This window comes from Ostrinia nubilalis, chromosome 11, assembly GCF_963855985.1.
Source record: "Ostrinia nubilalis chromosome 11, ilOstNubi1.1, whole genome shotgun sequence".
NCBI lineage: Eukaryota > Metazoa > Arthropoda > Insecta > Lepidoptera > Crambidae > Ostrinia > Ostrinia nubilalis.
Window position 1 is genome coordinate 9,069,001 of NC_087098.1, and position 27,377 is coordinate 9,096,377.

General features: G+C 37.9%; 1 long non-coding RNA gene across 1 annotated transcript; it reads right to left on the reverse strand.

The window, feature by feature from the left end:
* Window positions 1–5,119: 5,119 nt before the first annotated feature.
* On the reverse strand, window positions 5,120–6,008 carry LOC135076216 (uncharacterized). The gene is made up of 2 exons (XR_010258216.1): window positions 5,902–6,008; window positions 5,120–5,789 (listed from the first exon to the last, which is right to left on the reverse strand). It is a non-coding gene; the product is annotated as an uncharacterized LOC135076216 (long non-coding RNA).
* Between the last annotated feature and the right edge of the window lie 21,369 nt (window positions 6,009–27,377).

The window sequence follows — 27,377 nt, forward strand, 5'->3', positions numbered from 1 at the left end:
AGATGGATCGTAATTGTGAATTTTTAATGATATTCTCACAAGAAGAGATCAATACAGCAAAGACCAGTCAATCTTTTGTTATACCTAGAATGTAAAAGTACCTAAATAACAATATGAAATTGAGTGGTGTCTTGACTTAAGGTCCTATGTACCCTAGATGGGGCAGAGGGCGTCCACAACAGTACTCCATTGCGTCATCCATTTAAATAAATTCGACACTTGTTGATTTGATTACAATATCTCCCCCAAGAGTGCAGACGTGATATATTATGAAGCGAGCTTTCCCAGAAATAGCTTATTCACTCGCACCTTGAAGTCTTTGGGGGTTGCAGGAATTTACTGAAGATGTAATTTTTATTTTTCGTTGTAAGTAAGATATACCTGGAAGCAAGATTTGACAATTTGTAAGTATTAATCCATTTATTCCACGCTAGTAAAGTTTTTTTGCCACAAGTCCACCAAAAAGGTTACAACCCGACCTTTACCCTACAACACCGGTATGTTAAAACAAAAGAACACCACACAAACAGAATTATAATACGTAACGTAGACGGTTATGAATGAAAGTGAGCAGACGCGGACTAGACTTCAGGCTGCGACCCTACCACACCCCGAGACCGACGTGTCAGGGCCGCTTCCCACGCCGCCTCCGACACATACCGTACGCATAGATCCTATAAAATTGCCTAATAAAATAATTATAAGGCTTAAGATTGCAAAAATATTCGTTATCGTAATTTTCAATATCACTGAAGTACTTAATACTTTTAGTCCTTATGCGCCTTAAAAAGACTTTTTCTTGTTCTACAGATTAATTGTTTCATTTTAGGACAAAAAATTAAAAGCTTTTTTCTATTTAAATAATAAAATTAAAATGCTGGGCCAAATAAATTTATACATTTATTATAACATTTATAATGGCTCCCTCTGTAAATATACAGGTACCTAATTAATGTAACGCTGAATGAGAGAGACACCCACATATACTTTGGGCTCTTAGTTGTACGCCTACCCGAATACAATTAGCTAGTTCATGCCAGATTAACGGTATTAATTGCTAAAATAGAATAAATCCATTAAGCATTAGCACAATTTGCGTATTTAAATTCTAATGCTGATTATTTGAGAGGAAATTTTATGAATTAAAGTCTTGTCTTGTCGTCAATGGATCTTGAAAACCCACGTCTATGCTCACGTCAAATATCTAACAAAACAATGTTACATTTTATCAAGTAGTTCTATATTTATAATATAATTTTAAGTAAGTAGGAGGGACTAATGTCTGGAACAACAGTCGATTTACAAAAAAACCCGATGGAAATCTACGCTGTGTTAAAAGGTCAAATGTAACATTTATGCTGGGACTATACATATATTATAATGAGTACCCGAGGAAAGCGTTATGATATTTCGGTGATAAACAAACAAAACACGTAAGGGAGCTCCGGTAAAAGAGTAGGTAGTATTAAGGTATTAAGTAGGTAATAGAATCTTAAGAATTGTGTAGTACCGACCTGTGTAATTTCTCTTAAATCATTGTTCATTTATGTTGTTAAAACATTTTCGTTTCATGAAATTAAAGCCTGTTTCGACCTATTCTCGTGAAGTTTCCGGTTGATCATTAGATTCGGAGCTTATTACCTCGTGAAAAGTAGGCTCAAACAATTTTCAATTTTCTGACTGAATGGCGGAACAATACCCTAATCTTTTTCCTTGAAGCGAGATCATAAGCGACAGCGAGACATAGACCTTAAAATATAGAGAGCAGCGCTGATTATTCGACGTTGCGTCTACATGTGTTAACTCATTCACCAATTTATGGGTATCAAAGTAGCTCCAGTGCCATTTAAAGAAGGCAAATGTGTGAATATTACCTACAGCAAAACACACAGCACATGAAGTATAACTTATGAAGAATCATCTCTAGTTTATATTTTATATTCCGTCATCCCCATTTCTAGAATATCATCTATTCTATTGAATTAATAAAGCTACGACTTCATGTACGGTTACGGAATTCCAGAACCAATTCATGAATGAGAGAAGGTAAGTTCAACACTCCCCTTCTACACCGCCGCCCGCCCTTGTTTCATCCTGTACTTAGTAAGTATAACTTTCATTTATTTTGTGAATTAGAAACTTGTTTGAATCAACTTTCAATTCATACAGTATCTCAAAGGGCTTTTAAAACGAATGTACAATACTCGAAAGGTCCAATAACAAAAGCTCAAAGGGAACGAAATGCTCAGTATTTAAATTCTCCTTCTTCTTTAAATCCGACACAAGTTGCAAATAAATTCGTAAAACATTTCTTTGTAAACAACACAACAATAAAATTTCGTTGCTTATTTTAGAAATCTCATTGTATCTTCTTATAAAAATATGATACAAACATTGTAAGATAGGTAGACATCAACACGGTCAGTCCACTCGCATCCTATCACACATTTTATCCTATTTCGCGAAGACTATAATCAGATTAAATACAAACGAGTAGGTTATCTATGTCTAATCATTTTACCAATACCTTATGTACTACAAAAAGCTTGAAAGCTCATATAGATTACTGAAAGACTTACTGAAAGCTGAAAGATTCGCTTTTAAAGCCTAATTTAAAGCCAGTAGATTTGCTACGCTGAAAATGTTGATAACTCTGATAGAATGGGATGATAAGAAATACAAGCTAGAAACCATTGAATATCGGGGAAACCTCATTATTTATTTGAGCTGTAAATTAGGGAATGAGTGAAGGAAGCGTCCTGTGGGAGTAAAGGACTCGACCCGGCCGCCAACTGTTTGCACTCTGACATTTGGCGCCGCGCGAAAGATTAACAGGTGGTCGCCATGGCAACGCACAAGCGCGCCATGACCTTTCCTCATTCCGGCGTAAGCACCCCGAAAATCCTCCCTTCAATACGTTTCAATACCACACCCACGTCCCACATAAGAATCTTTTACAATGTCTAGCCTCTTTTTTCTTTGAAATCAAAATAAACTAAAGATCTTTTTTACATTTAAGCTTACATTCTCATACCTGAAATGTAAAAGGTATTAATCTACATATAAAGCTCCGTAAGCTCGAAGGATTTTTTCAGGAATTATTATTTGTTTTATTTTTTGGTCTTTTTCAATTTCTTTTAAGAACAGAATAGACCTGAAGACAAAATTATAATAGATACGTCACAGAAAACTAGTGAATCATTGAGTATTAAAGTTATAATGAGACACTAAAATTAACTGTTACGCAAATATTGTGGTCGTGCAAATACGTCAATCTAGTAAACATACTACATTTGCATATGAGGGACTCGTTACGTAGGTAAGACTATGACCGGCCACATATTTTTAGAGTAGCCCAATGATTTATCCGAACTACGTAACTCCTCAACTATCCGGTCCGGGCCGCCGACGTCACGGGAGCGCGCGTGCCACACGTCTAATTGTAGCATGACCAAAACGGTCTCCGCGGGCCGTCAGCCGGCCGGCGCGTACGAAAGCGGAGCGTGATTCAGCACGCGGAGAAAGTGGTGGTGTCAGGAGTGCCAGGGAGCGCGACGTCACGCGCGAGCACGAGCGCCGAGCCTCCGCGCCCACGCCGCGCGCTCACCGCCCGCATCGCCATCACTACACTTGAGCGCCCCGCGCTTTTCGCGCGCCTCCCTTCGTCGTCGCGACGCCGCGCCATTTTCTCGCGCACGTGGGCGACGCCGCCGGCCGAGCGAGGGCGCTCGACTCAACGCCATTAACGCGGCCGTCGTGAATGAATGCCGACCTCGACCGGGTGGCTGGCGTCCATTGATAGGGCGCGCGGCGGGCGACGACCGGCCGCGGCGCTCGCACGGGGGCGGCTCGCTACACGCCCTCGCCGCGCTCCGATCGTGCCTCAGTCGAGGATGTGGCGTTCTCCGCGCGACGACACTCACCGCGTGCGAAATCTGTGTTCATTTATCAGTAGATATATACTCGTGACCCTTCCGTGTGATCATCGTGCCGCGTATACGTAATTTCCTAAAAGTAATTTTCTGTGATCGCGTCAATTTCGCTAGGACATAAGTTAGTTTACGTGTATTTAGTGTAGAGCGAGCCGGCGTATGCGCCGGTGCGGAGACCGGCGGAGCAGTGTGCAAAAGGTGGATGTGATTGTGAGTGAGCGTGCGATCGTGTCGCAGACGGTGGTGTGGACGTTACGGTACGGGGATGCACTCGTGCGATGCTCTCCGTGATCGCGATGCGTCGGCCGGAGGACGAGGAGCTGGGCGGTCGCGGCGATGGCGACGAGTTCGTGGACATCTCGCAGATGCAGCTGCTGGTGGAGGCGGGCCCGAGCGGGCTGCACTACGGAGGCCCGCCGCCGCCGCACGCGCAGCCCCAGCCCTACGCCGCGCCCTCCGCGCACCCCGCGCACCCCGCCACCTCCAGCGCTTCAGTCGACGATCTCTTTGCGCTCTACTTCACGAACACACCCACCTCGCATGGTGAGCATCCTCTAGGTATGAAAGTGAAACTTATGAAAACCGGTTATGGTCATTTGTAACACCTCTGCTGCAATGTGATAACAATGCTAAATAACTTTATGTAAATCAGCTATCATTTGGTTGCAATTACCTCCATTCAATATTGACTTTAAAAGGGCTGTTTTAAAACTTTAGAAAGTACCATAGACTCATTCACATCCATCACGTGTCATCGTGTCCGCAATTAGATTGTGGAGTCAAGAATCTATTTAAATTCTTATCTAATCTTGATTATCACTTGCCACTTTTAGAATGTGAAATCCTATGGAATTTACTGCAGGTAAATTAAGAAGTTTTTGCACCGACATCAATGTGAGGAGTTTTTCTTGTGATGATAACAATAAAGTTGAAAATTGTACCACCTTCTCGTCGTTGTGATTTTATTTCACATTATATTTATTGCACAATAAAAGAAGGTATATACAGGTTCCATACTGTAGTAAACTAAGGCCAAACAATGCTTTTGTAGTGTGCGGCGACGCGACCAGATCGAATAGTTTGAAACATAGGAGCACTACGCATCGTGAGGACGCAGGTTTATGATCTACGAACCAGGTTGCAGCTATTATTATTATGTTGTCTTTCTTCAAATAAAACCGAAATACTTAAAGATGTTCAAAATCAGGCGTACTTAAGTAGGTAAATATGCCCACATTTATTTGCAATAGGGCTAGGATAGAAATACTGTAAATCGTTTACCTTCTACGAGGTCGATCGAGACTGGTTGTCATAGCAATCGTTGTACTTATCAACTGCACGTTGTATTCCGCATGCATTCTGTCGTCCTCGCATTGTGCAGTTATTTCGTAAGTCAGCTCTAGTCCGAATATTTCGGATCAGCGTTCCGCATACAGTTATCTGGACCGGACGGAGCTAATCGACGGCGTCTGCGCAACCAGCGCTATCACTCACCCGCTGGCCATAAACATTGACATTGTAACATTAGCATTTCAGAAAAAAGTTTCTGTAGCTTTATCATGAGTTTACATTAAACTTCATCGGTAGATAACTAGTGCATCAAAAAATCTATGAAGATTTTAGTCCTTAAAAGTAACAGCTATCTCTGGGCACTGTACAATCTGCCATACATTTCATGTCTGTCATTTTTTACACAGTCGCTAGCGAGCACACTATTTATGTGTGCTCATGTTAAGCACACTGGCAACACTGGCGAGTTTTCAGCAGCCTCTACGAGTATTGCTAACAACAAAAAAGAAGAGGAAGAAGATGATATTGACATCTTCCATTATATTTTCTTATTGGCCCAAAAGTAGCCTGGGAACAAAAATTTACATTAATAAATCTTCAAAAATCCAGTAATGTCTTAAAAATCTAAAATCTCATTTTCAATCATAATTGCTTTAGTTAGATACCAGTCAAAACGTACCTATTTGCTTCTTAGCGGAGGGGTAATATAAGTTCATGATTTGTTAATTTGTATAATCCGGTTTTAATTATCCCAATACAGAAATAATAGAAAATGAGGTTAGTCTGTCGGGGCTCTTACGTGGCTTCTAACTGGTTAAGATACAACTGAAACAAGTATTCAGTTCCTTAATCATGTAGATGTAAAGGCTATTTTCATTTTATAGTTGATTAGGTATTAAAACTTTTTATTACCTGAGTCATGAGAAGTTTCGTGGTTCAAACATAAAGGCGCGCGCGCAGTTTTTGCTAGTTCTTAACTATCAAAAACATTATAGATACAACTTTGAAGACACAAAGATACATGAACTACCTACCTATAATATCGCTAATAATTATATATTCTAAAAGCATACCCAGATTAATTAACCACCTACACAACTTCATTGAACTATAAAAACCAGTCAAGACGAGGTGAACTTGACCATTAATAAGGTTCCGTATTAATGCAATAAGTAAGTAAATCAACAAAATTATAGATAATAGTCCTATCACTGTCACTAAATTGTGCCAAAGCAATTTTTTTTTAATATTAAACAAAAGAACGCAGTCTGCGCTATGATATGTATGTAGGTAGAGTTCGTTGAAGAGTTTTGGTAACATTTTTGATTCAGTAGGCTCTCAAACCTTGTACACAAAGGTATGTGTTCAGAAGATTAACTCGTGATTAATTCTCTAAAACAGTTTTTATGCCATCCAGTCCCGAATTCGCAGGGATGCATTTTACTTCCCTTCACTTCACTTCATTTTGGCTCATGTTTAGGTCCATCAAGTTGACATGTGAAGTAGACGACTTTTCCAATGTAGTAAAATATCCAAATCGTTTTTTCCAACGGCAAGTATTACAATACAACATCTAAAGCCAATTGGAAAGTCATTTAGCGTGCTTTGAGTTACAGAGTAGGTACCTACTTACATCAATATTTACCCAACAGGAAAAGTTGAGCTCAAACGAAGATCCGTGTAAAGCAGTAGCTTTTGTATCTCTAAAAAAGACTTAATGAAGAATAAATTATTAACGTTTAATTACAATGATAAGCCTAAAAAGATGTAAAGAATTTATAGACGGTGCTTAAAGACTGGTATCCAACACCAGCTGTCACAAAACGCTTTTATCGAGCTAAACTACTCATAAAATCATCGATTTTGATGCAAATTTAAAAAAAAAGCTACTCTTCGCTAAACTGTGGTGAATCATTAGTTCTTGAAGAGTTGACTTGACACACTAATGACGAGAAAAAACAAGAGGTGTCAAGAATTGCAAATGATGATGGAAACCGCTGACAAACAAGCTAGGCCTGTCAATGCTGTAGTACTCCTCAGCAACTTTAGTTTAATAATAAAAACTCGTTTCCACTGTTTCTAAATAAAACAGCACCTTCATTATAATAAAGCGGCAACTTTTGTTTTATCTTGGCTGAGTTTGAATCAGATAAGCCGATATAAACAGTGGATATTTATAACAACAAACTATAAACTAAAGTAAAATGTTAATCGTTTAAAAACACGGTTTCATTAAGTTAGCTTCAATCGCAAAAGCAAGTCTAAGCCCCGAGTTCATCAAAACTTGTTAAACTGTTAAACTGAAAACAATACTTTTTTATTTTATACTATCCGGCCCGGCGAACTTCGTGCTGCCTATGTTCATCAGAAATAATGTAAGTAGGTTTCTAATTTTGAAATAATTTTTCAAATCGGTCCAGTAGTTTCTGAGACTATTCAATACAAAGAAACAAACATTCAAATCTGTTCTGTTTATTATATTAGTGTAGACAAACAAGTACCTGGGTCATTCTACGATAGGGTAGGTGGAAAGAAAAAAAAAGTAAAATCCACTTATTTAATTATTTATGGTATCAAAAATATTTGTCTTACATAAAGAATCTTATAAAAAATAACGACAGAGATCAAACTTAATTATTCAATTTTAAAATGAACTTTTTTTAAATAATGAGATAGACAGAAGTGACCTTAAAATCTACAAATGTGACACTTTGTGTTGTAGGTCCTAAGAATATAAAAATTAAAACAAAATCAAGCCGTAATATTATAGCCTTTAACGTTAAAAACTAGTTCTCAGTTTCAAATAATTCAAGGTAATCAATAGTTTAGAATTAAAAAAATAAGAAACAATGTCGTCAGAAAATATATCATTTCTGTCGACGAATCAAAAAATAGCCTCATCACTAGACGATGACATTAAATGAATGCGTTTTTGTTTTGCGAAATTAGGAAGATCGTCAAATACTTCAAACTGAGTCTCAGAAATGTTTTATATAAATAAAAAAAATGTTGCATGCTATCTTCATGCATGGCAATATTAACAGAGCGATCACAACAAATACGTTTCGTTCTACCGATTTTGTAATAAAATTTATAAAAAAAGTAAAAATATAGTACAAAAAAAATCACAAACTACTCTTTTTTATTTTGAAATCACTAATGTTTCATGTTATAAAAAGTAATTGCATTTGCAATTTCTCACTGCTAACAATCATGTTTTTATTGAATAATTTTCAAAGAACGAAACGCTCTCTTGATAGATTTGACCAAATATCGAGCCCTAAAGTCGTAATAATTATGCATAACTGGCAGAAAAAAGTTAAACAATCATGTTTCTGTCTGATAGCGCTATTTTAAAATTCTTTAATAATTTAGACGGAAGCATGGATAATTGTAGTGCCACGATGTCACAGACAGATACGTACATATCACACACACAATAAAACACCCTTCTGTTTGAGTCAGGAATTGAAAACAATATTAAAAGCATGAATATATCATTTCCGTCGACAAAACCATAGACAAGTGTGACATAGACAGAAATGATAATTTGAAGTAATTTGAAAATTGTGGTTTTAATTTTGCAGTTAGATTGTAAATAATCTAGGCACAGTAAATAGTTCCACATTTGAACAAGGGCATGTGATAAAAACATCTCTAATAAGTAACATTTTTTAATTATATGTCTTTTAGAAGTGACACTTCAACTTTGAGATGATGTAGAACCACTCTTAAAATATAATTTACTGGTGCAATACTCTCTTTGCAGAAAAAAATGTCTCTGTACAATAACAAGTGGGTTAAGGGGTTGTCATAAAATATAAATTAATGTTCCCACCATTAAATTTTCTTCATCTTTTGGTAAAAACTTCAACAGTCGACAGGTGTGTCAAAAATCTTATAACAGTTGTAGAATCGTCGGTAGTTTCTTATTTTCAGATCTAAATTTATTGATATTTAATAGATATAGTCTTGAGTATGTCTGGTTTACTAATCACGACTTGTTATCCTATTTTAATGAACGGGTTTTTTTTTTGCAGGTATGCAAACATGAAAAGCCGTGTTCATAACAGTCGACAGATCGTGATATGTCACATACTGTCGGCAGAAAAAATCTAATAAAACAAATGTCTTTTATGTTTCTTCACATATTTTTTGAAGCTACTAAGTACACTTTTGCTTATAGAAGTTCATAACTAAACGAAGACAAATTATTTTACAAGTAATTTCACCTGAACAAAAAAACGGCCTCTTCGTAGAATGACCCACCTACGGTGCGATGTGGAAGTCATTGGGGGCTGAAATGATGATGATGATGAAACAAAGAAGTTTGAAAAACTTAACTGCTGTAAAATGTCTTCCACTTCAAAAAAGTTGCCATTTCCCCTGAAAATCATCCTCAGGACATGGTACATGGTTCCTTTCACCGAGGTACAAGTTGAGTGGTTACCGTTTTGGCTCTATTGATGTGACTGATTTTATTACGTGTCTATTTCAATTTATTTGTTATGTTTGTACTCATATAAAATATTATTAAATTACACTATATTCAACTTCAATTTACGTTACATTTCCTAAACACCATGCTGTAGAGTTAGCGACAGATATCAACAGTTCTGATTATTTAATGGTACTCGTATGTTTTCAGTGATTTTTATTTGTCGTTCAGTTAAAAAAATCCGAGGTCAGTTTCATACACAAACCTTGTAGTATCTTATAATTGTAATAGGTGGAATTTTGCAAAAAAAAATGCAGTTAGATGCGTTTCAACTGTGCTTACGAGTTACGTTATCGTTATGATAACGTAACTCCTATACCTATCACTTTTTCTTAAAAACTAACTAACAATAACTTCAGCTGCGTAGTTTATACAATTTTCTTTCAGAAAAACCTACAAATAATGAGAACTAGAGGAAATCCTTTCCAATTAATACAGTGAAGCCTCTTCACGAGACTCAGCGCCGTGATATCCTTTTTACCTGGAATCTATAAACTAAAGGAAAGCTTTTTCTGCGTAGTTGAGGGAAGTCCTAGAAAAGTTCGTCTCCCTTCATAAGTTCAGCCACCATAACTACCTGAAAATGGGCGGGGCTAGTACAGCACGAATTCTGATTGGCCGGGCCCAGACAACGCCCGCGTAGACTTCGCAGCGTGTAAAAAATGTATTGGCATTTATCAGACGAAAGAAAAAATAAGCACCTCCTAATCTCTTCAAAAGATTATTTTGAAATACAAAAAACCAACTGCAAATGGACTGCTGAAAAGAGAAAATAAGCTCCGCTTAAGCTTCTTGAACTATTAATAGGTTTAGGTTAGATTGAATGAATCAGTAACTCTTAAACTGACTGAAGACTTAATTTGATATTCTTAAAGTGCATTTAAAATGTACCTTTTACAGAACAGAAGAATGTTCTGTAAAAGGTACATTTTAAATGCATGCCCTTTGATGCTGAAAATAGAGACTTACGCCCGTATTCACAAACATTACTATGAGGTCTCACAGTGCGCGTGGATGCTCATGGTGACACATGAACCAATCATAGAGCTCTATTCAACGTTGTGCATTCGATTTGCTGCTTCACATATAAGCAAGCATCGTTTGCGAATACGGGCGTTAGTTTCGTACATCGGTCGTACATCAGTCTTTCAAGACAGCATATTAATATCAATAGATAGAGTTAGAGTTAATTGAAAGTTCGAATATAAAAATTTAAATTTTTGAAAATTATTCTGAAATTGGAATCCAGAGGAGACCTGAAAATGAATCAATCAGTTTTGCGTCTCTTTTGAGTGCGTGTGAATCTCTCTGATTATAGATTCCAAATTGATCTTCTTCCATTTCGCTTCACATCTTTGCTGTTCTCTTTAAAACAGTTTAGCACCACTTTACCCAGTTACTTTAAGGAAATGTTTACCATTATAATTAAACACATACAGCCTGAGTATTTGATTGTTGAAAGAAATCAATCTTCAAAACAATCTTCACTGAAAAAAATGTTTGGTTACTTCTTACACAAGAAAAGTGACTACCGAACACTTTATGAGGAACAAAATGTTGTGTAAATTAAACAAATAATTCTGTAGTGAGCTAGACTTAGTTTGGTTATAGTTAACACTTAGTTCGGTGGTCACTTTTGTTGTGTAAGCAGTAACCAAACATTTTTTTCAGTGTTGTAATTTGTTTCCCCCTTCTAGGCCCTTGTATTGACTTTATGATCATGGCTTAATCAACTCTTGTCTCTTCATCATCATCATCATCTCAGCCATAGGACGTCCACTGCTGAACATAGGCCTCCCCCAATGTTTTCCACGTGCCCGGTTGGTAGCCTGAAGGCGTTCGTGAATAACTTGTTTAGTATAAAAATTATAGCTATATTCAAAATACAAGGCTTATGCACCCTGTGCCGCACTGAAGTAGGGAAGTCTGGTGGGTATTCTAGGGATGCGAAATACAAATATCGATAGTTTAAATTAAGTTTTAATAAAAATTTAAAAAAGGAACAAACAAAGATGTTTTAATAATTTAGTCTAAATATTTTACAAATAAGACATACGTGCATAAATACTTAAATAAGCTATATTTTAAGAAAACATATTATTTAATAACATTTAGTTACAACTTCAAATGTTTGTCACGAAAAACATTATTTAAATTAGCAATAAATCGTGTAGCAAATTAAATTATAATCAATTTGCAGTTTTGATTTTGTTTGTTTCTCTTGACGCCATGTCAACGTGTGCGTTTCTTACGAATGCGAGGCAACACTGGCTGCACGAAGCTAGCGTGGGGTGCGGTACCAGGTGCGCAGGGTATAAGGTGCTTCGACCTGGTTTCGCATTGTGAAGACATTTTATTACTTCCGTGCGGTACCAGGTCTAAAAACCTGGTATTAAGGTAGGTACATCATTGGATTCTATTTTAAGAATACATCATAGATATATATTCATCACTTTCCTACACCGGACCCAATTGAAGTTATGCCTTTCGCACGACAAGGAAGACTATAATTGTAAAACTAATTACAACTATGAAAGAATCATGAAAATATCTCTACAAATACAAAAGTTACTGGGCCCTAAAGTTGCGCATAACAAATATTCGCGCCATTTTGATCGGTGTAGTCACGACAGTCATTCAGAGTACAAACAGTAAATCACCCCTGGTCCAGTGCTGTTGACAGATCCATTTTTTTTTTAAATATAGTAGTTTTTTAATTTTTCAGCCAGGGTCACTCAAGATTCTTTCTTGGTAAAATTGTGTAACCTTTTTTGACATATCCAAGACCTGCCCATTTAAAAAAGAAAAAGAAGACTTTGACATTATAGCAGGCCTGTTCATCTGCGCGAGTTTACATCGAAAACAAAACACGCATGATGGCCCACCTACAGGATACTATTCGACAAGGCCTCACATACGAGCGAACATTGACTCACGCACGCGTATTCTTGTGTATGATGGAAGAAAATAAAGAAAATGGTGTACTAAATACTGTGCAGTATTCAACTGCCTAAATAATAATAAAAACACAGAATGTACTTTTTTAAGTTGCCTCAAGACACTGAGAGGTAAATAAGTAGGTAGTTAATATTATTTATGATAATTCTAAATCATGTATTTCCTCCGCCATTTTCCGCAGTTTGGCACCTCACGTCACATCATTTTACCGAAGTCAGCCCTATAGCTTCGGCGCAGTGCCGATCACTGACGTTTGTCAACAAAATGGTGCTTGACTCTTGAGACAGGCTAAATTACACCATATTGTTAATGACATTGAGCAAACATTTTTTTAAATACCTTCGCGAAGTAAAACTTCTGTACGTAGTGCTTATTATTATTCTGTGATTATAGTCATTCTCGACAATGCGTTAGAGGTGGTAAGCATTGTGATTTGAAACTTAAACAGGTGGTCTGACGTCACGGCACCTCCTATGTTTAAGCACGTTTAAGTTCCACGCGAAAATATGGAGCTAATTTAAATAATTAATTTCTCAGCTATTTCTTGATGGATTTGAAAAATAACTTCATCGGCTTTTTAGTTTTGGTCTATATTTTAATCACATTCAGTGAAATCTAATGTTTTCAACATCATAATTCACGAAACTTCTCCATTACCTATGTTTACAAAAATTACATTGACTCATAAATTTTTACTCAACTAGAATGTATTAAAATTACATTGACTCATTACTTTTCTAGTTAAATGAATGAATCTAAGGCTGAGTTGCACCAACTTACTTTAACTGTAACTATAACAATAACCGGTGTTTTTTGTATGGCGTTTGACAGATTTTTGACGTTTGTTGAAGTTAAAGTAAGATGGTACAACTCAGCCTATTAAGTAAACAAAAGGCAATTTGAGAACACAGTCAGGTTTTAGTGAGTAGGCCCTGCCCATCTGGCAGGGAGAGCCTCACATAACCCACTGGTTCCCCCGGGCCAGTGGGTATGCAATTTCATGCATTTCCTGACGAAAAAAAAAAGTAAACAAAAGGCATGCCCTTTTTGTCCTTGACTTTGGGAATCATTAACACATGTAGTTTTATGACATTCTTACACCTGTATAGGTAAGTATTAACTACGAGTATTAACACTAAAGGTGATGAAATGATATTATGAGCATCTTTTTTTTTCTTACTTTGCAATATTTGTTCATAAATCACATTAGGTATGCAGTAGGTCCATTACCACGAGCCTACGCCGTTTAGAGTGCCTAGCACACCCAGACGCGAATCAATTCAGTCAAAAATATCTCTAAAGCAGTGGTTCTTAACCGGTGGTCCGCGAACCACTGGTGGCCCCTGGAGGCATTCCAAGTGGTCCACGAAGACAACGTAATAAACAAGTGACGTGACGTGATGAGTCGAGTCAACACAACGCAAACGGGGCACAGTGGGTGAGAAATCGACCTGCCCTTTCATAGGATTTTGAAAAAAAAAGTGGTCCCTGACAAGAAATTTGGTAAAATAGTCCCTCGTGACTTAAAGGTTAAGAACCACTGCTTTAAAGACAGACAATAATTAAGTAATTACGATTTCTATGGATAATATTACTTGTTCGCTGTACTTACATTATTTAATCAGTTTAGGTCAAGTGAAAATTGAAACTATCTATAATTCAATAAAAAAAATGCAGAATTAAACCTTTAATGGTACAGAAATTAGTTTATTTGGTTTATCAATATTTAAAATCACGATTTATAATAAATGGTTCAGCTTTATCCCACTGCTGATAAACAAACAGAGCGTTTAAACAATGCCTTATCGTAGCTATTTAATGGTCGGTATTGTGTGAAATATTGATATTTCACAAGTTACTGGATATTTAGAATAAACGTTTAAGTCATATCTGACCTAATTTAGCACTTATGTTAAGGGTAGAGATAGAGAAAGATTGATTTAATTCGTCTAGTAGCACAACCACAACTAAGTAAAAATACTTTTATAAGTCACCACCATCAATAACCTATTATAACTAGCTTTTTGATACTTGGATTATTTTGTGCTCGTTATTGAGCAAACCTCGTTGTGGGATTTGAACCCCCGAACGCTGAGATTACATTCTGGAGTGAAAACCAATCAAATCGATGTCAACTGTAGCATTTAATTTCTTAAAGAATATTAGTCCCGTTAACCCATCGAGCTAAGCCAAATACACTATGCTTGTGTGTGCGAATGGGTTCACCACAATAGTCCAGTGGCCATGCGCGTATATGTATAGCACATGTCATGTGGACCCTGAAAAATGACCCTAGATACGCTAATGCCATTGGCGACGGAGTTTGAACTAAGTACTTACCGATTTTTGTTTATTTTATTTATTTTACACAGGTACTTACCACGTCATATTTATTCAACATAACTACTCGTAACCCACACCTAATTACCTTTTTACGACGTGCTCGCGATGACCGATGACACCAGCCCATGCAGCGCCCAACTTGACGATTACATCGGCCGGCTCCTGTAATCCGTCGCGATGTCACAGACCCGTCCCACGCCCCGGCGTCGCTCGCGGCGGCTTTTCTGAGGCCACATGCAGTCATTACACCTCTAGGAAGTTCCCAGATGCGCGATATACCTTTGAGCAGTCGCAGCCGCCGCGCACGTGCGTTTCAAGAGCCGCGCGTCACCACACATAAATTGACAATCTAGCCTTTACCAGCAAATGCCACTGAATATTCTCGCATCGTCACGTGTGACTCATACACGAAATCTGATTATTGCAACGTGCTGTCGATTCTTTATTGCTTTAAATGTTCAGTGATGTACCTCTGACTCTACCTAGTTACGATCAGATAAAATGAACGTGAACACTTTATACGTTAAGCAAATTAGGGCACGACCACTAAACAAGGATTATTGTTGTATTGTATTATAGAGTTAAAGTTTGACAGAATCAAAGTTATAATCAAAGCAGTTTATGCTAAAACTAGGACTAAACTGTAGCAAGAGTATACCTTTCAAACTATTATCTTGTTATTACTGGAAATCACTCGCTTTCCCTTAACGGATATTAAATTGGCTAGGTAACCCTATAACTTGTTAAGCACCAATAACCCTTTTAAAGAGCGATTGTGCAGTGGCAGCGGTTCCCGCGAGGCCGGCGGCGCTGGCGCACCTGCGCCAATGATGGAGAACAATTGCTATCATTAGGGCCCATCGCCGGCCGAGCCCACTCGCTACATATTCAAATACTCGCAGCGACAATGCGAGTTTACTTCAAACTCGATAAATTATCGGTAATGCCCAATTTGCTGCGGCTAACAATGCCGTTCCCGCAATTACTTAAACGCGTGTAACCGCTCGCGATACGATCTGCTGCGACGGCGACGTCATTGTCTCACGATACATGCTCCGCAATTACACTGTATCGATTACAGCTGACTCAGGCTACTCCGATTCGAGCATTGACTGCGCCTATAAAACATTGTTTTATTAGCCGTAATTAGTGTTCGATCGACAAAACAAGATCGGCCTTTTACGCAGTTTTATTGTCTAAATGAGGACAAACCTTGATAGTGATTCTTCGACTCTTCAATGTTGCAACTCTGACTTATACAAGCAGAAGGACATCTTTTTTAGGAACAATTCGTCGCAATATTTTTGTCACAAATATCAAACAACATGATTCATAATCTCCAGTTTTGTGTTTCGTATTTTGCAAATCTTATTTTGCTAATGAAATTCAAATAACGTAAACAAGACAGCTTCTGGAAGTCCAAATGGCCAAATAAAGATCCACTTAACAATTGTCAAAATACGAACACGGTTTATCAGTTCATCTCAAAGCTAACCGCTAACCGCACTTTTTTACATTTTCCTAATCAGAAGACCCATAGACAATAAACTTATGTAAATTTCTGTTTAATACTCGTAGTCGTACTGGTCGTACTTAATGATACTTCAGCTATTTTTGTTGATACACAAATTTTCCGGATATAAAATATTTTCATGTGATTATCTTAACATGTTATATTTTCGCCAACCTGACTCTTACAACCTGTATATAAGTGTTAATATTATGTTAATGCAGGCTCGTATTATGTCATGGAACATCACATGCGCAATCTGTCCATCGAGGGCCGGAAGTCGGCAATGTCGAGATGTTTAAGCTGTAAGTCGAGCGCGCAAACACTGCCGATGCAACTAAACAAGACGGTATAAATAGGCATGATGGCACGTTACGATAAACTGTTTTGTTATGAATGAATTTCTTAATTATATTTCATGTTTCAAAGGCCTGTTGTGGAAATGATTGGAGCCTCGTCCTCTCCTTTGCCTAACTTTGGTAAACGCGATTTTTTTATATTACTATGTAAGACTTGTCATAAAGAATCTTAAATAAATTGATTATTAAATATATAAATATTTACCCACATTTTCCTAATCAGAAAACATCCACATTATTATGTTCACCAATCCTTTATCAACTTCGACATTTTCATACTAAACCAATTATCTATCAAAAATTGTCTTAACTTCTAGAAAAACTAACTCTTAACTTATACATAAGCACTTTTCAGTAAATAATACTGAAAATTGTTTATGTTTAAGTAAAATAAACAAGGATTCGAAAGTACCTTATCTATAAAACGAGAAGTTGCTATCGACAATTAACTTGACGAGAGGGCGCCCAATCGCAAACTTTGTAGAGTTTGCAAACTTTTCAATAATTTGGCGCGTTAGCCTGCGAAAGGTTCTCTCAGTAGTAACTTACAAGTTCAGGCAGTTTTCAGCTGAAACAAGTTTCACGCGGTTTGCGATAGATGGCGCGTGTTCGCGTGTAGTTGGAAAACCTTACAGGACGGGAAATGGCATTGAAAATTCATTGCGGACAACCCTACTACGTTTTTCGCGTATATTACGCAATGCTTTTGGTTTTTACTTGATTCAAAAATGGTTTAGGGTTCTTGTTTAAGTATTTCAAAGATCCATAAATAAACCGCGGAATGTGCTACTGTACTGGAAGCCGGCAGGAACATTGAGTGCACAGAGTGCGATATAATCTCGCTGGAATTCCTCGGAACGCGAGATATCCTGCGTCCACGTTACGTGACGAACAAAACGTGTAGGTACGGCGGTGTTTACTCGCTACCTAGCTTCTTAAAAGCAGTTTATAGAGCTTTATTAAATATATAGTTAAGACATGCTAATAGCAAATTGTACCTATTACAGAACTGAACTCAGAAATTTTCTTAGTTTTCCTTGTTCACCAACATCTTGTGAAATTTCTAACTCGCTTCTCGTTCATCGTCTTCTGTGAGACAAGCTCATAACTCACATTTACAAAATAAATAATTTACTCTAATTATGCAAAGTGCATACTAAATAATTTGTCTACGCAAGTCATAATAAGAAACATGTTTAATTCGTACAAATTGTAGAGTCAACGCGAACCGTATATTATATTAATGAGATTACGCGCGTGCGAAACTTTCGTGCGAAATTAACGATAGCGCATCGCACTAAAATATAAAACAAGATACAACTTGGACACTTGAAATTTATTTCAGGCAATTTTTTAGAATTTACGAGAAGACGACAATTTAATAGTATCGGTGTTGCGGAGCTGGATGTGAGCCAATGTTTAGCCCGTTTTAAGTTTTGTGCAATCGCCCTATTTTTCTAAACCGAAACAGTTGCACGCGACACGGTCGTGACGAGCAGCGATACCGCAGGCGAACAATATCGTTTTACAGCCACTCCAGCTGTAGACGACGCATTAATATACCTAAGCGTTTGTTTCGACACCTGTAACTGACTGGCGTTTATGCTGGTCACGATTTTGACCGTAGTTTAACTTTAAATCTTAATGATGAACATAGGCTGTCTACCTATTAGGTACGATTAATAACCTAATTTCAGCGGCTGAGGCTAAATTCAGCCTTAATTTTCATTTAAATCTGGGCTTCATTTTAACCAATCCGTTTAACATTTCTGTTTAAACAACAACAATTACCATTTTAACTTATGATTAATCACATTATTCCAATCCTGCAAACAAAACATCCAATTGAATATGCGAGCAGATTTTAATGGCTCACGATGACCGCATTACGATGATACAAAAGTATCCTAAATTGGAATAACGAACTTAGTGTAATTGGCGTCGCCGGTCGCGTGCCCTCGCGCTTGACTCATCGTCCGAGGAGCACTAATGTAATAAACAGCGCGCAATAGAAAAATGCGGATACTCTAATTGATGGACAAGAACAAGGCCCTGACCCGACGACGGTCGACAAATCACTCCTCTGGATACTTTACCAAATTCTAAAGAGCCAGTACCCTTGAGGTGTCCACTGTTAAGATGTAACCTTCTCGCGGTCAGATTATCTTACAGTATAGTCCACTTGTTTACACGTCCAAGACGACGTGGCCATCAGTCTTAAAAACTCATTAAATAGATCTTGACGCGTTTGCAGACTTCCGGATACTGGCTAATGATCTTTCGCGTCTGTGCTACGAAAAAATGACAACCATCGCATCGCCATTGTATGATTCGTTCGTCTTTAGCCGAAACAATAATTTTAAATAAACTTCCCATAGATTAAAGCAGTTAGAATACTTATTTTTAATATAGTAAGGTACCTTTCTGAGTCAAAAAAAATATCGTAGTTAAGACGGTTTTAGGTAATAATTAAGATTAAATTTAATTACCTTATTAAGTAAAGCGTCCGTACCTAAACTGCATTCATGAATGGTCGCCGTCAAAGGACCAGCCTCTATCATTTTGCGGTTAGTTAGTCATGGATTTAGTATAAACTGTGAGTTGTATGTTTGTATATACTGTTGTGGAACTCTTAAACCGTAAACAAAGTAATCAATCAGTGTTAAAATATAATTCATAGCTAATGTTCTGAATACCTACCTACTTAAATTAAAATGTTCTTCTAACGAACACGTTGTTCGTGCCGTTAAATAACAGGCATTATTCATAATTTCGAATAATAAAATTTATCACTTGGAAACTAGTAGGTAATGCGGAAAATCTACTCCCCCACATTAGGAGTAGATTTTCCGCATTACCTACTATTTGATCCCGTAGATTGCTATAGTCTAGACTCAGAACCACTGGACAAGTCAAGTTTTGTAAAGTTAATGAGTAACTGTAAGTCCACAGTGAATTATATAAATAAATAAATAAATAAATGAGTAAAAGAAGAATAAGTAAAATAAACGATACTTACACCACAATAACATCTTTTCAGCTCAATTATACTTAGAGCCCGGTAAGCTTGCACAAAATCTTCATATCAACCTCATCATTATCTTTTCACTATCATATACCTACTTCTTATTATTTAAGAGAACGGTCCATGGAAGTTCTTCATCCATACATAAGTACGCTCCCCTGAACCTAAATCATTTTATCGATAAGGTGGCCACGTCTTCACTTTCTTGGATGAAGTCCTACTCGTGTCTTTTCCACTGGCTGTTGGTTCTTCACGCTACATCTTTTGCCTGTGCTAATACCATGATCCTATCCAGTCTAGCTTTTTCCATCGTCATCGTAGTTTGCTTTCAAAACGCCCTAACCCATTTTAGACCGACCACACAAAGCTGGCTTTTATTTATGTGTACCACCGGGAATCGAACCCAGGAGAAGTCTAGAAGGTTCAAATCCAAATCAAACTGCTGAGGCGTCAGTTAAAACTAAAAATATAGGGCTGTCAGTGGCACCGGGGCAGTGAGTCAGGCACGCGTCCCATATCGCCGCTTATTTACGGGCGCTGCAGCGGTAATTGCGGTCGGGACCCCGCGCACACGCTCGTTAATCTAATTAGCTGCGCGGGCGCCGCGTCTGTGCTAGCGTCTGCGCGGGAGCCGGACGAAGATTCACTAATTAATATTGATCCGAAAATAATTCAGTAATTGGGCAAAAATAGTTTGTGTACTTCAAAAATGATGGTCACTTTGAGTATGCAAAGAAGTAACGAATATAAAATACTTGACTTCTATTTCAGGCGGATGAAGTGTACCTCGCTCTACCTTCTTAACAAAATAGAGATGTCTTCTATTTCATATTATGCGTGTTTATTTTTAAAACAAGATACAGAAACTTTATTTTATAAGTAAAACATATTTATCAGCATAACCGTCTAATACCTTATTTATCAAAAGTTATGTTGTTAATGTAAAAATAATCGTGGACTGGTTTTATATTATGTTTTGGCTAGTTCCTAACAAACATCACTGAAAGTTCAAAAACAAATGTGACCGGAAGAGCCAATCGTTAAGTCTTAATGTTTAACTATCAATTTAATGTAGAGGTTCTATAATAGCTAATATAACAAACCTGACTTGACGCCAATCGCCAAACTTTTTTAGGCTAATGCCCAACCCAGTTGTCTGAGCTGTCTTAGACGCTTTACGGGCCTTTGACCCGCCCGGTTGATGACCGCCATCCTTGAATGGAGATTGATGAAAAAAAATATCTTAGAAGCAAATCAAAATGTTGCTATTCGCTAATTTATCTGCATTTATTCATTGTGGCATTTAAAACCCTGATAGTAAAAAATATGGTAATAATAGACAACTTAATTATTTGATGACTTGTAATTCTAAATTCATTGGTCCAAACAAATAAATAAATTCATTTTGGTGGACCCCCGCCAGATCTCATTTATATGACTTTATACTCAAAAAATCATTGCATCCATCATTAATTAAATTCACATCGTATTTTCAAATGTTAGTTGTTTGTGTAGGTAATAAGTACCTAAGTACCTACTGAAAATATTAACCTACTGAAACAATTCAAAGCAACAACCCCATTTTCTTACTACACTATCACCCTGTCCAAAAAAATCTAAAAATAAGGTGTCAATAAAGTTCTAAAAGTTGTTATTAAATTATGGACGTCAGGGTACAAATCTATTTTTGTCTGCCAATTACTTCAATGACGGTTAGAGACAGTCACGCACGCGAGTCATATCTATTTCAAAAAAGGTTGTTCCGCCATAATTATAAATCGATGTGGCTAAATAAAACATAAGTGTCAATGTCCCTATTTTAGGCTGAGCCTACGTCATGAACCGCTGTAATTATCTTCGGGCGAAGAGTGTCCAAACTCGTACATACTGAGGTTAGTGATTTAGTGTAGGAATACCCAAAATTTCTTCGTCGACTCCTACTTTCGCAACGATTGACGACTAGCTTCGGTCTCAGTTGAAAGTGACGTTAAGTATCTTCTCAGTGTATATTGCCATAGCCAACTTTATTGTACAGCTTTACAAGTTTTCCTATTCTTCTTTCACTTTTTTCACTTTTACAAACCAACAGTTTTTCTCGACGAGATATAAATAAGTACAGTTGCGGTTGCGCTTTTAAGAATTCAATTCAAAAGTTCAAATCGACTCTATTCTGGTTATGTAAAATTAATACTATGCCAGAAGACGTCTCTACCTAGTGTACAATAAAATATATGTTAAAATTTTAATTTACATACCATGTTTTTAGTTTCATAACATACTGAAAATGTAACGGGCTACTGTTTACATTTTCAGTATGTTATGTATCGGGCAATAACTGTTTTCTGCATTCGCATATAAGGTAGGCGATACCGCCAAAACCAGGCGGTCGTTAATTTTACAAATCCGCTATGTGCACAAAAACAATAGTCTAGTCTAGTGAGTCAAAGTGACTCGGCAGAAGCTACGGCAATGATTTGGTGTGTTGGTGGCGATAATGTGCTCAAACCTGCAGGCCTTACCTTGACTCCTACGCGGTGTTGCTCCTTTTACTAACACTAAACCTTGCGCTTGCACGCGTCTGGGACACATTCACTGCTCTTCTATACTTCAACGCGCCACTTTCATTCCGTAAAAATCTCTCTATTTAATCGATTCAGGAAATAACATTCACTCCCTTACTAATGTTACACATGCGTTGAACACTAGCTTAAAGTAGAATTTATGGAAATTTTATTTAAAACTAATGTTCAACATGTGTGTAACTTTTTATCAGTGCCAAGGGGATTAGTACCTACACTTTCAGTTTGTTTCTATTCTACCTTTCATCTTTCGTCAGGAACTACATACCTATTTAGAAACTTCTAACCAAACAATGCAACACAACCAATTAACATGTTAACATCTGTTCTTACGTAATTGGACATGCATTTAGCCAATTGTTACAAAGCACATATTGTTTACTGACTGCGTAATATTATTGACAGTTTTTGTTATGGTATTATTCACGAGGAATGACCTCCGAGCTAATGAATGAATGGGCCACGTTGCCTGCCGCCCACGAGCGGCTCATTCATACATTGCGGGCCCTGCGTGGTCGCTCAATGCCGCTGCGCTGCGCCTGCCTCGCACTCGCGCTCGGGGCTCGGGCCCACGTTGCGCACAAGCACAAGGCTACTCAAAGTGACTCGACTTTGACAATGGCATTACCCAATCACAAATCCATCTGTTGCTTTCATCAACATTTCTTTGGATCCCGCCCTCGCCTTTAATGATAAAAAGACGCTTTCCGGAATCACAAACACTTAACCTGTCACAAAACATCATAGTAAGAATGAATGGTCACACAAAAGGCCTACGTAGGTCGACTTCATTCATAAACATGGTAACCTTGCACTTTAAATGTCAGCCGTCCATATATTAAGCGTCAAAATACGCCGGATCAAGAGATGTCTTAAGATAATTTACTACTCAACAGGTTATCAGAAAGGTCAGAATCGATAAGAAATGGCAAAGTTGAGTAGCGTTAGATGAAACGCGGCCGGAGCGGGAATGAATGGGAGTCCCCGGGCGCAGGGAGCGTGGTGTGGGGCGGCTGCGCCTCCCCGGGACCGGCGCCCGGCACGAGGTTCGTGGCCATGGCCACGGGATGACGTTCGACATTTAGCGGCGCTTGCGCGCTCGCCGCCGCGAGTTCAAGGACGGCCCATCGATCGGCAGCAGTGGCGCGTTGCCTGGAGCTACGGGCGGACGCCTGGAATCAATGCCAGGGACGCGGAGGCTGCGGCCGCCGGCTCAGTCAGCTGGCCGGAAGCGTAACCTTGCACTTGCAAGCGCCTCTCTAGCCCTGAAACATCGACAGAGTTCAAATGTTTCAATGCATTTACTTTTTTAGTAATAACTTTACTTTATAAGGACTCTGAAAATACGGATGAGGAAATATCAAATACCTAAAGTCGTAAATAAATACATTCATAAGGAAAAACTCGTTTTAAAAGCAGATAAGCTATAACACATTTAACAGTTCAAATATTGATACGATTTTATAAAGTTGCAACAGCTAGTCATGCAGATAAAAAGTTAGCGAAGAACGAAACTACACAAAAATTTAAACGAAAGCTCTCCAAAAGCTCGCTCTTGCTGTCGTGTATCGTGACAATGTAACCTTTCTGGCAGGCTCAAAGGCTGCATTTTCGTAAGAATAATATTGCATTATGCGCAGTCTTATAAATAAGATAATCAAAAGAATAATGATACATTGTGCGAGTGGCAGGCCCGCGCGACATGTGAAGCATATTTTTTCTGGGAGCGCGAGTTGATTGCGCGCGTAATCCGCCGTAAATAAGCGACGCGTGCGCAGCGCTGATTACATTACCGCTGGACACGCACACTGACAGGTGTTGAGTCGCGTGTTACTGTAATTATTATTATGATAAACTATCCATTTGCTTTGGCGGCACTTTACAAAAAAATCGACACGCTCGAACCGGTGTGAACCATTAATTACAGTTCTTACATTTTAATGTACACATATTTCAAAATGATTTAGTTGCGCGAGTGTAATGTGATGAGCATTACTAATTATAAATGAATTTTCAAACTAACAAAATTCAATTTTCAGGACACTGTAACGCCCCTGGGTCTGCGTGTGTCTATGGGCGACGGTAATCACTTACCATCAGGTGATCCGTCTGCTCGTTTGCCTCCTGTCACATAAAAAAAGCACTTTAAAATTCGCTAAGAATTCGTTTGATCGGTAAAATAAAAAGTAGTTAAAATCTTGCAAAAGATGCTCTACTTTTTTGTAAATTTATTAATTGTTGAAAGGTTACAAGCAACAATTACAAAACATAAACTATCGCGAATTATTTTTATAAGTATTTACTTAAAAACTCTTATAAAATATTTAGGATATACGGTTGACTCCTGGCATTTCCGTGTGTGCAGTTGCAAGTACCGCAAATGCAATGTCGCGGCGCGTGTCAAATCGCGGCCGCGCCCACGCAGCGCATCCCGACTGCGCGGTAACGTGTGCGGTGTCAAAACATTTCATTGCTGACTCGACAGTAAACTTTCAGACACTAGGCGACTGTTGTCAAACCTAAATTAAGAATTACAAAAGCTTTTTCAAAGGAGCCGCCCTTACTTTGTCTAAGTACTCCATTGATTGAGAGCAAATGTACCTGGATTGTATAATTATAAAAATATTTATTCCTTTCTTATTGTTTACTCATAACATTTTCTCATGTTCCAACCTCAAGGACCTTGATTATTCACTTGTAGAGGAATGTTTATCTTGAGTTTTCTTTAAATTCATTTGATTACATAAACAGTTACAAACGAATGATCGACCAAGATCGATCAATGGGAACTCAAATTTGACTCCAACTAGACAAGTAACAAGACAGAACCCAGAAGAACAAAAAGGGTTACAGAAGTCACGGAATTACTTAGTAGTCTTGGATTATCCCAAAAGATTTAGATTTTTCCCGACGCATGACCTCGTTTCGACATCTCTGTTACAAGGATGATAAAAGGCGTGACGCCAGCGTAGTTGAATGAAAATGATTTAGATTACTAACGTTTTGGTAACTTTATTACCTTCTTTTCAAGGAAACCTGAGTTAATAAGTAGATAAAATTGACATTATCAGAGTTATAATATGTACTAACGACCAATGCTTCATAAAAACATAAGTAGAGATAGATAAATATATAGCCCATATAAGTTTATAAGTTACATCCTCGTCGCTGACATATGAATTTTGATTTCCCTAACAAAATAGTATTAATAGTATATTCACAATAACATGTCCATGTTTGCCTACAAATAAACTCCTACACAAAGAACTATTTGCTGCAACAAATAGGAAACATTATTTATTAAAATATAAAGTTTCCTCATATATCTACACAAATATAACCTATGTATGTAATAAAATGTCATCCTGAAGCATACACGCGTTATACAATATGCGGCGCTTGATGTGTGCGGCACCATTCATGAATTACCGGCGGTTCAGGGAATTGGCGCGTGGAGGGGGAAGGGGGTGAAGGGGCGCTGGGGAGGCCTCCCCTTTTATGAATGAGGCCGTACGTCATTGATATTGATCGCGCCCGGCCCCGGCTGAGGTTACCACACAAGGGCAGCTCCGCGGTCAATCAACAGGTGTTCGGTTGACGCACGCCTGCATGCTTTCCGACAAACTAATTTCTGTCACTTCAGCAATGACGTCATAGCACTTGATAATGAACGCGTACGTACGCGTTATCTATCTTTCGCCCCCGCTCTATATTGTCAATAAACATGAGTACCACTCAAGTCTACATACGTAATTCTTGTAATACCTTGTGACGACAGCCGTTACTCGAATAAACAAACTGAAAAGCAACGCGACAATTTGATATTTTCATATGAACGGAAAAACGGAAATGTAACGTGAAAACTCTCGGTGGTCACATCGATTCACAATAACAACAACTTATCGCAAAATGGAATAGATTTCCACTGGGTCATCAATTACTACGTTATTCAGTAGGTAACACAACTACCTACTACTATCTCGAAAATAGTGTGAATCTATTATCAAGTTTGATAATAATCCCATACCGAAATTTGAATAAATCGTGTTTTTTTTTTCAAATTATCTTACACTAGTAAAATCTCTAAAAGCAACCACTGCATCCCTAAGTCTCTCTATTTCCCTAAAGATATACTCGTAAAAGCCATAAGTAGTTAGTACCTACTTTCCTTTTTTTTTTTGTTTTTTTTATGTGACAGGAGGCAAACGAGCAGACGGATCACCTGATGGTAAGTGATTACCGTCGCCCATAGACACATAGTTTTCGAAAATATATTTTTCTTTTTGTTGTATAACATCTAACGTTGTCGTCATTTCTAGAGAACCGCATTGGCATCACACATAGAGCTACCTTAAGGAGATGCATGATGCCACCCATTCGGTAGAATACCAGCAGGGGTCACCGTTGTATGGTTTCCATCAGAAGGTTATTGATGCTTTACTTTCTCAATGACTAGGTATCTCTACATAATCCTGATATGCGGCAACGAGTCTAAAACACTTTAGTACCATCTTACTTTAACTTTAACAAACATGAAAAATCTGTCAAACTCCATACAATAAGCACCGGTTTTCGTTATAGTTACGGTTAAAGTTAGGTGGTGCAACTCAGCCTTATTAGGATGTTGATACACAGCCAGGAGATAGACGTCTACCTGAGGCACTCTTGACGAATAACATATTTTTTGCTCGTAAGTTTCTCTACGTCTTTCATCTAAATTGATGCCAAGTTAGTCTGAATCCGTCGACAATTTTTCGTCGGTAGTAAGTATAACGTAACTTCGTAAGCGAATATTTCGTAAGGTTTCTACGAAATGTTATCAACCCTACATTCAATACTTAGCTTTCAGAGAATGACGTACAACGATTATTTAGAATGATGGC